We start from the raw sequence: 15,871 nt of genomic DNA, 5'->3' as shown, positions 1-15,871 counted from the left end.
ATGGATATGGTACATTTAGTAGACATACTATAGGATGTAATGTTCCAAACAAAAATAATTAGACTTTTGTTGGACAATTTTCTGTTTATGTTGTTCTAAAAGAATATTGGTGGCAGTTTCTATAGCTGTGGCTGGTGTTTTTACTCAGTGCTAGACAACATAGACATTTGTGTCATGAAACATGGAGGCTCAGAAGAACCTGCATGTAGATATATCGGATTTATTATTTCAATTATTGATCAATTCAAAAATATTTATTAATGTTTTGGGTATCCAGCTCAGCTGTTGTTGAAGATACGGTGGGATATGATCTAGACTAAACTTTTTCTACATTTTTTCAAAGAAAAATAATTTCTACATGCATATGAAAAATCGGAGGAACCAGTATGTTGTATCTACAAATGTTTTTTTTTTCCTTCAAGGATGCCAGCAGTCAATTTCTGGATTGCAAAAAATATGCTCTAAAAGAACACGTGGTGAGACTGGAAGAAGGAAGCAGTCCTGATGTTTTTTTAAATCCAGTGCTGCAATGACTGATGACAGGCATCCCCCTGTGCAGAGAACACAGAAAGAAGCTTGCATTGTAAAGCAGGAGAAGGGAGGCTTCATGAGGCCTGGAAAATTACCCTACTGCTCCAATTGCAGGAGAAGCTTTCCATCGTAATAAGCTGTAAGATGACTGGAGGAAAGTCTAGTGAATCAATTACCTCCAGAACCTTAAGAGAGCCTCTTCTTTTGTAGACAAAGATGAGAACAGCAATAAAGGCATGCAAGGAGCCGACACACTGGCTGCCAATAATATGCCTGCCTGGCCCTGGAAAAGGCTGACTACAGGTGATAAAGCTGTCAAAGTGTAAAGGACACTTGCCAGGACTGGCAAAGGAGACACATGGAGTGCCAAACCCCCCTGACCTGCTTTACTTAAAAAAAAAAAAAAAAAAGGTAAATAGAAAAAAGATCAAAATGTCATCTGTAGATTTTTCTATATATAGTAAAAATCTAACTAGGAAGGTTCTTGATATTAGAATTGTTTTATTTTGTTATTTTTTGAATCAGGTTCTAACTATGTTGCTCAGGTAATTTTGAACCCATGGTCTTCCTATCAGCATCCTGTGTGCTGGAATGACAGGTGCGTGCCGTCGAGTCTGCCATGCATTGTTAAGAATATTTTTGCCTGATTTTGTCTTCCGTTTCATGTATGTTAAAGCTATCGATGTATAGACAGGATGAAAACAATGATTCAAAAGTAAAAGTCAGAGATAGAATTAGGTTTTGAACTATCCCATGGCATTCCCGCAGCTGCTTACATGATAGCCAGAAATCCTGGGAGGTTTATAAATTATAAATTATGTCAAAATAAAATCTTTTCCTCCACTTTAGGAGGTAAACATATATGCCACCATTAACAACCATCGCATTATCGTACAACACAGTTTGGTGAGTTGGGTCGAACATTAAGAGATTTATAGAGGTTGAAACCAAACTGGGGTTCTATGATGTAAGGCTGCCCAGAATCCTTTATGTATCATTTCTAAATGGTCATACTTACTCCTATAGTAAACATTATCTTTCTAAGCCCCAAAGCTACATTTCTTTGGATTTTTTTCATTTGAGAGACTTAAGTTTTTTCATTTAGATGTGAAAACTTGAGTCTCTGTTTCTGTCTCTGTCTGTCTGTCTGTCTGTCTGTCTGTCTGTCTGTCTGTCTGTCTCTGTGGGTGTGGTGCTGGGGAGAAAACCTTGAGCTTTGTACACACTAGCTCTATCATGGAGACATACTGCTAAAGCTAAAAATTGTGATGTTAGCACAGAACTAAGAAGTAAGAAATGAAGTGCTATGAGGAATTCACTGGCCAGCATGGGTTTGGGAGTGCATGAAAAGCTCCAGGCTTCTCTGTGATCCCATTAACCTGCTTTGAGGCTCACACTAGCTGGCAAAGATTGCAATCATTTTCTGTTGCTGTGTCAGAACTTCAGAGACTGTGTTACATATAAAGAAAGGATGTTGGCTTTTGGCTGAGGGTTCCAGAGTCTTAGAAGGTGAGGTGATTTCTTGGCTTCTGGTGAAGGCTATGTTCTATGTCATATGATGGCAGAGAAGAAGAGACAAGAAGCGTGCATGTGCAGAAGAGGTGTGTGAAGGACAAGGAGAGATGATGTCAGTCTCAGGAATGTCATATCATTGCAGTGCACTCTGGTGGCAAGTCTATATTAATCCTTTCATGAGGGAGGGAATCCCCCTTGTCCTTTTCACCTCTTAAAAAGGCTCCTACCTCTCAGAACTGTTAGCTTACCAATTAAATTTCAACACGAATTGAATATTGAATACTAACAAATGTAAGAGGTTCAGCAATTGGTTTGAAATTACTTGGTAAATTTGAGAGAGCTCTAGAATTCAAGCTAGGCTGCTTCACTTCTGCTTATCTATGGAGTGCATTTAACAGCAGATCTTAAATTCATGCGTGCCCTTGCCCTTACTGCTTGGGCTAAGATGCAGGCTAGCTCTTTACCCTTCCTGCCCTTCTTCCAGAAGTCAGCAAACTAAATCAGAACCACAGTCCATTCTTGTAAACAAAATTTCACGAGAACATGGACATTTGTTTGTGTGTCCTTTATGGTAGTGTAGTTGCCTGGAAACTGTATGACATTCTAAGACTAAATACTATCATATTATTTATAGAAAGATTTTCTTGACTACTGATTTTAGGGGAATGACCACTGATAAGTGAGCCTGGCCAGTGAAATAGAACCCATTGGCTTCTCTCATCTAACTAGCCCTATTACACGTCCACTTCAGCTTCTATGAGCTGTAATAGTATTTAGCATGGTCTCTGACTAGAAGGCCAGTGGGAAAGTGGATTGTGTAAATGTATAACCAAAAGAAAAAGCACACACCTCTTAGAGGATCTGTAAATTCTGTACATGCATTTTTTTTCTAAAATGACTAGTTTAAAACCATGCGTTTTCTCACTTTGTATTTGATCATATTGATAGATTTCAACTGCAACCAGAAATGCAATGTGATCAATTTGCTGTTATTCAGCAAATGCCTTTAATCACATTAGACACTGTGCACTCTTAGATGGATGTTAAGGGTATAATGAAAATCTGTAGGTTACAGCTTTAGATCCAGAAGGTCAATATTGTGCCAAGACTTGGACTTTTAATGGAAAGTGGTCTAGAAAAAAAAAAAGTCTTATTCTTAAAACCTTAGTCAGAAGTTACTCAATTGACTATATCTCTGGATTAAACCTTCCTTTTCATTCCACAACTGAGAAAAATAAACATTTTTTAAACTCTGACAGTCTGTCTTATGCTTTGAAGCCTTGTGCATGCACGCAATGCACACTTTTGTTTCGTTGTGCAAATAGCTTCTTTGGTCCTTGGTCACCCTAGCTCAGCCTCATTCCCTCTGGAACTCTCTCCACCCCCCCTCCCTTTCCCCTTCCCTGGGAGTCCTTCTGCCATGAGAACTTCATGCTACACTGAATTGTGTCTCCTCTGGAAATCTTCACAGTGGCTGAGTCCCTTATCTCTGTCTCTAGCACTTAGCATACAGGGTTCAAAATGTTCACTAGAGGAAGTGGTGCTAGTTATATGGGCTTAGTGCTCATTGTGAAGAGAAACACCAGAGGGCTTGATTGCATTTGCAGTTCTGCTGCCAGGGGACAGGCCCTGTGAAGATACAGAGACAAGACAGCAGGATGAGCCACAGCTCTCATCAGTAGGCTGGCTTACCTCCACCATGACTCTAGACTTCCCTAGTGGGAGAAAACAAAATACCTGATATCTAAGCCAAAAATAGAGTGAGAGGAGGGGAAAGGGGAGGCAGAGAGGACAGACAAAGGGGGGGAAATAAGCTTAGGAAGAAAAGAATAGGAAAGAACTAGAAGATAGAAACACTTTCGGGTGGCCTCATTGCAGGGTCATCTGGGGTTTGATTGTGAGTCTTTCCCATCAGGAAATGATTCTAATAGAGTAAAATTTCCATTCACATCTCTGATCCAGTTTGCCTACTCTTAATTATGTGGAAATCGTTTATTAAAAAGGGGAAAAGATAGATCAATGTGTAAAAATCACAGAATTCAAATTAGCGACATTCTGGTAGTTTTTTGTTTACTTTTATACATGAGGGCTATATTTTATTATTTCCTTATCTATTTCTGTATGCATATGGACAAGCTGCTTGTGTATTGATGCTTCATGCTCATGCAGTGCCTTCGAAGGTCAGGAGTCATTGGATCCTCTAGAACTAGTTCCAGATGGGTTTGAGCCACCCCGTGGGTGCCAGAAAGTGAAACCTGATCCTTTGCAAGAACAGCTAGTGCTCTTTACCACCGAGCCTTCTCTCTAGTCTCATATATTCTTATATATAGAAAATAGGTGTTAATCATAATTTAAAACAGTGAAATAACTTAAAATATTATCAAATATTATCACTTATTCGAATGTTAAAACCTTTAAGCATGTTAGCTTAAAGCATGTTGTCTAGCATTACCATTTTAAATATTCACGTATTTCTCTGTATATATACTTGCTTTCTCTCTCACTCTCTGTCTCTCTCTGTCTCTTTCTGTCTCTCTATCTCGGTCTCTATCTCTCTGTCTCTCTCTGTCTCTCTTTGTGTCTCTGTGTCTCTCTGTCTCTGTCTCTGTCTCTCTCTGTCTCTCTCTCTCTCTCTCTGTGTATCTCTGTGTATCTCTGTGTCTCTCTGTGTCTCTCTGTGTCTCTCTGTCTCTGTCTCTGTCTCTGTCTCTGTCTCTCTCTCTCTCTCTCTCTCTCTGTGTGCGCGCACGTGTTTGAAGGTACCCACTTGTCATGGTGCTCATGGAGGACAGAGGACAGTCTCAGATGTCATTGCTTTCCATCTTGTTTGCAATTGAGTCCTCCTTATTATATGCTGAGACATACTGGCTAGCTAGCTCCAAGCATCTTTCAATTCTTTATCTTTGCCTCCTATTTCAGGAGAAGTACTGAGATTACATATTGTCACATCTGACTTTTCTATGGCTTCCAGGGAGAAGAACAAACACAGGTTGTCAAGCTTTCTTAGCAATCACTTTTATCTGCTGAGCCAGTTTTAAAATTCTAAACAAAATATCAGTAACTAAGAAACAAAAGAGTCCTCCATCCATCCTTTTAAGAGCTTAATAATGATGTCAATGCATTAATATGGAAACAATGAATAGGGAGAATTTCGAGCTTTGTTTTCCCCCTGACTTTTGTTCTGGAATGGGATTCTGTGTTTGCTTGTGTTTTCATTGATCTCAGTGAGCATGGATAGAATTATCTTTATCAGCAAGTCTTCTGCATCCTACAGAAAGACATAATGGGAAAAAAAATTCCAGAAAAGATTTCCAAAAATTTCCCAAAAAGAAGAAAATTCCTTGTCCTTTAGACATAGGAAGTATTATTTGCTACATGCCTGCCAAAAGGAGCATATTGAAGCATCCAGGCCTGGCATCTGTAGACAACCAAGTATCACAGTGAGGCACAATGGTAGTCCAAATGAACTCTTTTTTTCCCCAAGTTCCTTTGGTCACAGCGTTTCAGAACAACACTTATATATGGATGTAAGGTCAAGTACTAAGAATGCAGTTAGAAATTATGCTGATTTAGGGATGTGCTAGTTGTAGATTTCCATCTGTGACTGGTAGTTGGCTAGGCTTATTGTAATAGGCATGAATTCCCTCCTATTCAACAGACCTTATGTCTAATTAGCTGTTGGTTACTCCCATGCTATAAGCACCCCTACTGCACCTTCCACCAAAGATGTCTTTTAGCTATGATATTTATGCTCAAGCCATTTTGTTTTTATTATATAAATAAAATAGTTTCTACAAAACTGGTTTTCACTGAAGTCATCTATACCTGTTTTTTTTTTTTTTTTTACTCATGAAAGATGAGAGAAGAGATAGAGATAGATAGAGAGAGAGAGAGAGAGAGAGAGAGAGAGAGAGAGAGAGAGAGAGAGAGAGAGAGAGAGGAGGGAGAAAGAAGAAAAGACTAATAAATAAACAAATAAGTTGAAGAAAATAAACAGGGGTGTCCCAGAGAGTTGTCCAAGAAGATGATTCTTCAAATAGAGTTTTCTGGGAGGAGCACTGTAAGATCCTGACTTTAGCACTAGAGTTTGAAAAAAGGATAGAGCTAAGCTGTTCCAGGACAGGAAAAGTGACCACATAGGTTATAGAAACAGGAAAATGCTCAGAGATATGAAGTGTTTAACTTATCAGAGGGGTTGGAAAGGGGCCAAGGAATTAAGTAATTGATAGATAGGTGTGGTAAGCCCTGAAGCAGGCTCAGATCCTGTAAAGCTCTGTGGACAGTTACAATTCTTGATCAGAACACACTGGTACAATTACACTAATTGTTTAGAGTGAGCATCATTTGATTGGCCAAAGCCTTGTGTTAGCTATTTTTGTTCTCATTTTGATCATGGGTCACGGCAAGGACAAGTGTACTGTAAAAGCATATGTTTCATAACTTCTCAAAGAATTGCTTTAGGTGAACAGCCAAGAGCTGAGAAACTTGGCCCCCAGACAGTGGCCAGGCCAGCCCCGAGAACGTGAGCTGGAATGGCGTGGAGGCTCTTTCTGCTCTTGTTCTGACCTTCCTGTTTATCCGGAGTCAGTCTGAGACACTTGCATTTCCTTTGGCAGCCCACGCAGCACTTAACCTCCACCATACAAATAGTATTAATCTATCCAGAATTCTAGGCCAGCCTGTTTTTTGTCCCCATTAACCTCTGGCTAGACCCACACTCCTCCAATAAAAAGAGCTCCATTTCCTAATCAATGGTCATTTCTCAATGGAAATCATAATTATGACTGAGCAGAATTTAGTTAGTGTACACAGCTTTATGATGAACAGGAATGTGGTAACAGGACAGAGCAGTTTACTCATGCCATTGTTTTGTAGATTATATAGCATGGCCAAAATTATTGTTCAGGTAAGGCCAATTTTGAGAGTGAAGAATGCTCTATTCATAATTATGGAAGAAAAATGACATTAAGTTATATAAACTCATTAGCATTCTCACCTTATGTCTAGAATCTTATATCATGAATAGCTATACTTCTTAGGCTTAGCCTTGTAACAATGCATAACATTCACTCTTTCTTGATCCTTACAGTAAAGTAGGCTAAATCCTTTTAGCCACAGAGAGTAGCATAAAATCACAGACTGTCCTCAACGGCTGTCTCATAATTGTGTTTATGCCAAGCCTATGGAACTATGTCAAGACTTGTAACATTGTGATGGTCCTGAGGTTCTAGCTGGTGAAGAAAGCAATTGGGATGCCTTAGATAGGTTTGCTTTTCTCTTTCTATCTTTACCCCATCACATGAAGAAAGTGGTGAGGGGTGAGGTGAAAGTGAGATGGAGATTATTTGCCTGATGATCTTTGGCTAGACAAGCCACAAGTGGACACTCAAGGTGGAAATGAGTTAGTCTAAGGCCACTAATAATTTGCCACATGGAGAATCTGTTGTGCATTCATATAGGAAATAGACTTGTTGAGGTTGGAGAGATGTATGAGTTTAAGAGCATTGGCTTTTCTGGGTTCAATTCTCAGCATCTACATGGCAGATCACAACTGTATGTAACTCTATTTCCAGGTGATCAGACTCTCTTTTATAGCCACCACTGGTACCAGGCACATATGTGGTGCACAAATATACATGCAGGCAAAGCATTCATATACATAAATATTTTTAAACAAAAAGAAGAAAAGAAATGGACTGTTCAAGGAATGGAAAGAATGATGGCTAATTTATCAACATTAATATTGTTGAAAAATAGAACTCTGGGTAGTCTTGGTTGGCAAGAGTAATTATTTTTAGATTAGCTCTCTAAGAAGTCTTATTTAAATATATATTGATGTATTTGTTTAGAGAGCACAATCTTTGGATAAATTTAACATTGCATCCTGTTCTGTAGCAACCATATTTCAACCACACTTTATCAACCAAATTAAAGATGTTCTTCATGCAGGTAGCTTGGTGGTAGAGCACAGGCTTAGCATATATGAGATCCTGAGTTTTATCTCCTATAGTGCTGAATCTTGGTGTGTATATGCATGTGTGTGTGTGTGTGTGAGTAGAGGGTATGCAAATACTGCCTTGCAATGAGTCTGTCACAAAAATAGTGATGATTTTTAAGGTACAAATTAATCATAAATAGAAACTGTTTCTGTTTCTGTTTCACACAGTTTTCCTAAGAAGATTTTTTTTCTTCGTATGAGAGACAGAAGGCATGCAGTGAGGTGATTATTTTGTTAGATGACTTAAACTAAAAAAGTATCTTCTACTACCATTCTCCACTAGGGATTTTGTAAGCTATTGACATTTCCAGGGAAACTCACCTGATTCTCCAATGACCCATCTCCTTTTTCTCCCAGCCTACTCTTATTTCCCACTCTTTCCATTGCTCTTTATATTGGAAATAAAAAGCAAGCCTTCCTTCTTGTTATACAGCTGTCTCCTCAAACTCCTAGCTATATTCAGCTCAATGCAGCTCAGTCTCGAAGCAAATATTCTAATAGAATTAATAAATAAATCAAGAATGTATTTATTAACAAACAAAACAGAATTAATAAAGTAGCATTGATCTTATAAAAAATAAAAACTTTTTTTTTTTTTTTTGGTTTTTTGAAACAGAGTTTCTCTGTGTAGCCCTGGCTGTCCTAGAAGTCACTCTGCAGACCAGGTTGGCCTTGAATTCAGAAATCCACCTGTCTTTGCCTCCCAAAATAAAAACTATTAATCAGCATAAAACTCAAGATGACGGCCTAAGGATTTCCAACTCCACTGTCTTAACACCTTGACCAGTGTTGTTTAGTTACAATAAAATGTAACTAAACAGTGGAGATTTAGATCATAGTTACAGTGTGGTCTGGGATGGGACCCACTCCATAATCTGTTTCCTAGCTCCAAAGTGAGTGAAGACTAGAGGAAGGGCTTAAAACTGTGTTAGCAACTGATCGTTTTATGACATGAAAACATGAGATCATTACTAAGTAATTTGATTTTGTTGTCTTTAACAGAATACTAGTCTATATTTGATTAGGGTGGAAGAAGGAAACAGACTCTTTCAGACATCTTGGGAAGTTTCAGGCTTGACTTCCCATCCTGTGTCTTTGCACTATTTACCTTCAGGTTCACTCGGGTATCTGCAGAGATTCACTACTTGGAAGTCACTAGCACACCTCATCGTGGAACTCTGGCTCTGTGCTGTTTCTTGTACTGCCAATGTTTGTGATACTTAAGTGTAGACAACTTTCCTTCTCTCAAGAAAATGTAAAAGACCATTGGTCTTCTTAGATTCATGTCCTCCAGGGAATAGTTAAGGGCAAAGCATAGTGCACACATGGAACTCAGCCGAGAGGGAGTGTAGACGCGGAGGAAACGGGCAGCCCAACAAGTAAGCTGAGAAAGTTAAAGACAACGCCTGAGCAATGTGCAACTCAACTGTACGGATAACAGAAAACTCCAACTTTTCAGCAGATGCAAAATGGTGGGGTTAGCAGCTTTCAAGAGTAACTAGGGGTTGAGTGGATGCCTCAGTTGGTACAGTGCTTGCTATATGAGCATAAGAACCCAAGTTCAATTCCTAGACCCTGTGCAGAAACTGTGATTGCACAAATTTTAACCCCAGTGCAGAGAAAGTGAAGACAGATTCCTGGAGCTTTGTTGGGACCAGCCAGGTTAGCCGCTTGGTAAGCTCCAGGTTCAATGACAGGCCCTGTCTCAACAAATCAGTTGGAGACTGAGGAAGACACCTACGTCAGTTCTCATTTTCACATGCACATGCATACATACATGCTCACAGAAATGAGCACTTACATACTCATACATTATAAACACACATACAAAGAGTGACTGAAGAAGACATCTAACATTCGCATCTGTCCTTGACACCTACATACACACATACAAACATACATACATTGTTGTCTGTGCACATGCACATGAACACACACAGACTTCTCTACATACGGTAGAGAGTGACAGAGATACCTGACTTCTAGCCTTGTGCATACATCTGAACACATACACATACACACACTCACCACATACACACACACACACTCACCTTACACACATATACACACACATACACACATACATACACATACACACTCATCTTACACCCATAAAGAAGACAGTTCTTGTAGTTCATATAAATATTAATTATTATTCACTTCCTCCTTTTTCTCTGAGACTTTTTCTCATCAAAGAACTTTAACCTATGATAATTTTTAATCTCCGTGTAAGTTGAAAGCCTTAACATTTATTTTTTAAAAGGCTATTTCTTATAACACCTCTCTTGTGTGCCCTGTGTTTTTTATTTTTTAAATGTGGAACACAGCATAGAAAGTGCTGACTCGAGCAGTCTCTTTGTCCAAGAACCCTCTTGTCTGTTTTCCTGTTAAAATTCATCTTGCAAGACCCAGATTCCATGTGGATATGTAGTCTTTCCATGAAGATGCTCAAGTATCTTGTGGCTTGCCCAGGTCCTGCTGGTAAGCCTGTAGTCATCCTTTCTTATTTCTTATTCCAAGATTCCTTTCAGATACCAAGGCTGCAATTCTGGGCTGTTGGAGAACTGACTGTCCATGTCATGGACATTCAGCAGTCCATCTCACAGAAGAGCAGGTCGTGTATATGTTGTGATTCTCCTTGAAGACAGAGATGTGGCGATTCGTTTTTGTTTAGTTTCATTTTGTTTTATGTTTTGTATATTTCTCACACCTTCACTGTGCTGAGAGCACCTTGCTCAGAGGCATCAGACTGGAGTTTAATTAATTCTCACCCCTTGAGAATCCACTACTCTAGGTCAGGCAAAAATATAGTTCCTTGGTCTTTTCCACAGAAGTGCTGCTGTCCCAACTCCTGCCGTCACATCCTTGTCTATAGGTCCTGGAAGGAAGACAGCAGCCTAGGGTAACTCTACAATCCTCAGTACAGGAACATCCTAGGGGCTCTGGCAAATTCACTTACTTATATTCTTTTCTCCCAGATGGAAGGTCTGAAACCCTCTACAGAGATCCGCCCCCCACCAGTGCATCCGTAAAACACAAGCGAAAAGACTAAGACCTGAAATAAAAGGTGAGCTCACCCATCTTGTGTTCTCTCCCTGGTTGTAAGCCAGGGGAGGGAAGGACTGTTTCCCGTGTGCCTGGTGAGTATTCTCAGCCCTAGCCTCAGACTAGTCTTTCTTTGCTCTAAAAGGTATTACAACTGCAGCTCCCTTTTTTTGTGATAGAGCCTGCCTGTGGTGAAGGGCAGCAGGGAGTAATGGCTTTTGTCAAGGAGTCTCTTCTCCCCTATGGAGGTGTCAGCTCCCCTCGCTGGGGCTTGTTCCCCTCACGCCTTGTGGGAAGAACTGTCAAAAGCTGTCAGGATAAATTCTCTGCTCTTACTTGCGCCTCTTCTTTCTTTCTCTCCCTCCCTCCCGCCTCTCTTTTGATTCTGTCTTGATGTCATCTCTTCAAAGTATACTACCTGTAAAATATTGATTCACAGCAGGCTGCATCTGCCAGGATCAGATTTCTCTTCTGCTGGCAGCAGTAATAAACTACCACAGACACAGCAGACCCGGTGCCAGCTTCATCACGGCTTCACATACACAGCCGTCTGTCTTTTGCCTGACTCTACATAATAAAACAGCATCCAGAGACATTTCAGAAGTAGGGAGACCAAGCAACGATCGGTGGGGACATAAAAGAGCCAGCGACACCTGCAAACTGAGGCTATAAAGGTCTCACCCTATGCAGCACGTGAATCAGAAGCTCCCTGGTTTCCAAGGGCAACTGGAGAAATAGCAAAGGAAAACAAAGCCACCCAGCTCATTGTCAACCACAGTAATGTCCACGGCCCACTTCCCATGTTCTCTCTTCTCCTCAACATCTTGAGTCAGCTCTTGGAATGGTGACTTGAAACACGAGTGACTTAGGAAGCTTCCTGAGCACGGGACTTGGTTTACCTGAGAATAGCCAATGTAGCAGACAGGCATCATGGCAGTTGGGCTGTGCCTGGGGTGCTGCCTGGATCTGCCGTTTTCAGTTTGGGCAAAGTCACTGTTCCTCTGTTTCTGTTCCCTTGTTGGGGTAATGGGATTTATAGTTGTAAGGCATTTAGAAGACTTCCTGGCATCTAGAGCTGTTAAAATGTTTTTATTTTTAAGCATATACATACAGTTTTTCCTGGTTGGAAATTAGAAGTCCCGATTAATGGAAACAGTGCCGGCACGTCTTTTTCCTTCTGGGAGGTATGTATCTCGTGCTCTTGGAAATGCCCTAGGGAGAGAGGCAGCTAGGAGGAGAGTGGAGACTTGAGTGAGCCCTGGAGAGCTGAGTGCCCTCACCTCACCCTGTGTCATGTGTTCGAAGCCTCCCAGCCTCTCAGGAGGTCAGCTGTGGGAAGACTTGACTGATCTTCAGGGTCACGTGTCCCTGCCAGTCACAGGCTGGCAGCGAGAGGAAGGTATTAAATCGAGAAGCGGCCATCTAAAGTCAGTAAATCCGTCATCAGGCATGACAGCTGTGGGTTTGCATTCTTGTTTTACTGCGACTTTGAGCAGGTTGGTGAAGGTGGTTGTGGCAGGCAGCCGTGGCCTGTGAAGAGTTATGATTTCCTACTGTACTAGGCTACTGAAGGGACTCTCCCACTTATCACCCACTGGGGAGCCTTCCCTTTTGCAGTGCAGGGGAATTTACCCCTTGTGACCAACTGTTAAGCTGCCTTTGAAGCCTGTTTTAATTCAGGTTTGCTTCCGCTTGTGATGGCTTCAGAGTCAGTGGGGAAAACATTGATGATATGACAAACTAGCAACCTGTATTTTTTTTTTTTTTTTTACATACTGTTAAAGAAATCATGAGTGCTTTATACGTGTGTTCTTTTGCTTTTATTGGGAGAGATGTCCTTTGAGACCCCTCGGCTCCTCACTTTATATTCTTTCTCCTGTTGAAGCCTCAAAGCCTCTCCCACAGTCGCAGGCTTCCCTTTGATGAGGGGAGCTGAGAAAGTTTCATCTGGAGTTTGCCACCGTCAAGGATCTGGGGTCGGATGCGACTGTGGAGTCAAGTGCAGCACACTACACACCTGTCCCTCCTGTGTGTAGGAAGGATCATTTCTTCAGAATGAGGCAGAGCTCTACTCTTACAGTCTTTGAAAGACACTGTGATGTAATGGCCTTCTTGTAGGCTTCCTGTGTTTAGCCTGTCACTTTGGGATGCTTTGTGGAACTGCTACTCTTTTTTTTTTTTTTTGCCAGAATTATGAGTTACTATATTTTCTTTTGGCTATAGAGCAGGGGTTCAGTCCTATGCAAAATATCTCTTGAAACCCAATTAATTGGGGGAGAGATGATGTGGGCTCCGAGGATGGTAACTGCGGCATTGCATGAAGACACAGGGTAGGGCTAAGCCTTCATCCTGATCTAGACTTCACCAAAAACTCAAAAGACTGGGCACGACTATTCTCTACAGTAAGGGGAGATAAAGGCGTGGCTATTTGGAAATCAAAGGCAGTTGCATGGTTAAACTGCTGGGGCTTGGAATTCAGGTCTGCAGTTGGATGATCTCAAGCAAAATGACTTTACCTCTCTGCCTTTAGCTCTGCATTTCACAGCTCACTGTTAGAAGGCCTATGCATGGTAACCTATATGGAGTCCCTAGGACAGAGGCCAGCACACAGCAAGACTCAGATGACCATGAATGACTGTGGGTTACTGTGAAGAAGCACTACAGAGCCATGCATTGCTTACGCTAGGTTCTCTTAGGAAAAGAGCAGAGATTGGAAGGCAAGCTGATAAAGAACTTTAAAGTCATCATTGGTTTTTGCCTGTCAGCAGGAGGTGCATATTCTTCCTCCTCCTTACAATCCCTAGCTGGAGAAAAAGCTGGTAGGAACTCAAATGCTTTTCAAAGAAAACAACACTTAGATGCATGTCTGTGAGCTCAGCCGCTGCCACTAGGCAAAAACTCTCACCACCAGCCCCATTGATCTGGTTACAACTTTATTGTTCCTTTCAATTAGAAAAATATCTTTCATTGTTGACTTTAATCTTTTCCACACGGGAGCCTGTGCTAATTTGCACAATTGGGTTAACCTACATCATGCCAAAGGTTTCTGTATATTCATTTAACCAATATTTATTTTGAATCTTCATATTTCCCTAAGTGCAAAGGTTTAGTCTCTATTTTCATAATCCAAAAGAGTGAAATAGACTAGAATAATTCACTATGCTAAATATTCAAGCAGCTATAAATAGAAGCTGTTATGTAAATGCAAAGGAAGAAAGCTTTATGACCTTGTGAGTTTGTGCTTATGGAGATCAGGGAACACGGAATGGTATCCTAGAAATGGTGGCATCTACCATTTTGATAGTGACATTACATTTTAATGCCTAGGTGGAGACTTTCACAAGGGACACAATGTCCTGTAAAGAGGCTGACTGAAGTCGGCTTTGTAATGATGGGGACAGGAATCATCGAGTGAACAACTCATCATTCAGCTTTGCAAGATAAAACCATAAAAGAATATCCTTTGTTAATGGCAGGAAATGATAAACAGATATTGTATTGTGTATTACGTAGAATATTTCTGTTATAGTTGCTATTAAGAGAGAGGGACAGAGGCAAAGAATCAGAGAGACAGAGATAGACAGAAACAGACAAAGGAGAGACAGAGAGGCAGAGACACAGAAAGTGAGCATATAGTTTTGTACTGAGATACCTGACAAAAAAGAACAATGCCAAGATTTAAACAGAAACATCACTGGATCTCTTTTATTATTAACATTGAGAAGGGACACACATTGGCTGCCACATTACTTAGGAAATTGCTTGGGTATAAAAGCCCTTCCCTCATAAGTAAACACAGACAAGGGTGTCTTGAGTCACAAAGAAGCTAGTTCAGGTGATAGCTTGGCAGCATTCACGATGGTAAAAAGAAATGATGAAGCACTGAAAAGCAAAGGGAAAACTCATTTGAAGAAGAAGGAGAATCAATAACGTTAGCTAGCAGGCTTGCTCATCTGTAAAATGAGGGGTTTGGGGCTGGAATGAGTCCAAGATTCTTGCCAGCTTTGACACTTCATGGAGCTATGGATCCAACAAGGAGCAGACAGGCAATACAAGAAGCTCCCTAACCCGTTAGTTAAAACTTACCATTCCTCTCTTCTTCAGAATGGATGGTCCCACTTACACTGCTTGAATTCAGGACATTTATTAACTTAAAAATATAGTAGGTTAGTTATTTGACAATTTCATGTACATATATTATATATTCTGTTCACTATACTCTGTGCTCACACCACTGTCAACCTCCCATACCCCATACAAGACTATTTCAGGTTTAAGACTTTTGGTTTGATTTTGTGACCTATTAAGTTTAACCAGTGTCCTTGGATTGAGACTCTCCCCTGTAAACTGGTTCAGTCACCAGTAGGTATAGCACTGAAGGAAATGATCACCTCCCTTTAGTAAGAAATAGTTTATCAGTGAGGGATTAGACTCCCTGAGCCCCTTCACCATCCATGCCTGGATGTTTGTTGATGGGACCATTCTTATGTAGACCAGGGAAGGATCCTTACTTGTTGAGAATTCAATTATTGTAATGATTGTATATTGCTTAGAAGGAGGTATTGTATAGTTGTCCTCTGGATCTTACATTATATATCCCAACTTTCTGCAAAGCTCCATGTTCCTTACAGGGGATGATATAAATGTCTGGCTGAGGGCAAGACAATTCTCATTTATTCTATTTGCTGGTCATAATTCTGCATTCACTGAAATTCACTGGGAAGAGAGGCTTCTCTGATTAAGTTAGCATAGCCATTGTCTTGTATATGAATATATATATAT

General features: G+C 40.6%; 1 long non-coding RNA gene across 1 annotated transcript; it reads right to left on the bottom strand.

The window, feature by feature from the left end:
- Positions 1 to 10,174: 10,174 nt before the first annotated feature.
- LOC116088994 lies at positions 10,175 to 11,758 on the bottom strand. The gene is made up of 2 exons (XR_004118092.1): positions 11,508 to 11,758; positions 10,175 to 10,922 (listed from the first exon to the last, which is right to left on the bottom strand). It is a non-coding gene; the product is annotated as an uncharacterized LOC116088994 (long non-coding RNA).
- Positions 11,759 to 15,871: the final 4,113 nt, after the last annotated feature.

The sequence above is a fragment of the Mastomys coucha genome, unplaced genomic scaffold (genome assembly GCF_008632895.1).
Source record: "Mastomys coucha isolate ucsf_1 unplaced genomic scaffold, UCSF_Mcou_1 pScaffold14, whole genome shotgun sequence".
Classification (NCBI taxonomy): Eukaryota; Metazoa; Chordata; class Mammalia; order Rodentia; family Muridae; genus Mastomys; species Mastomys coucha.
This window is presented reverse-complemented; position numbering and strand designations above follow the sequence as displayed.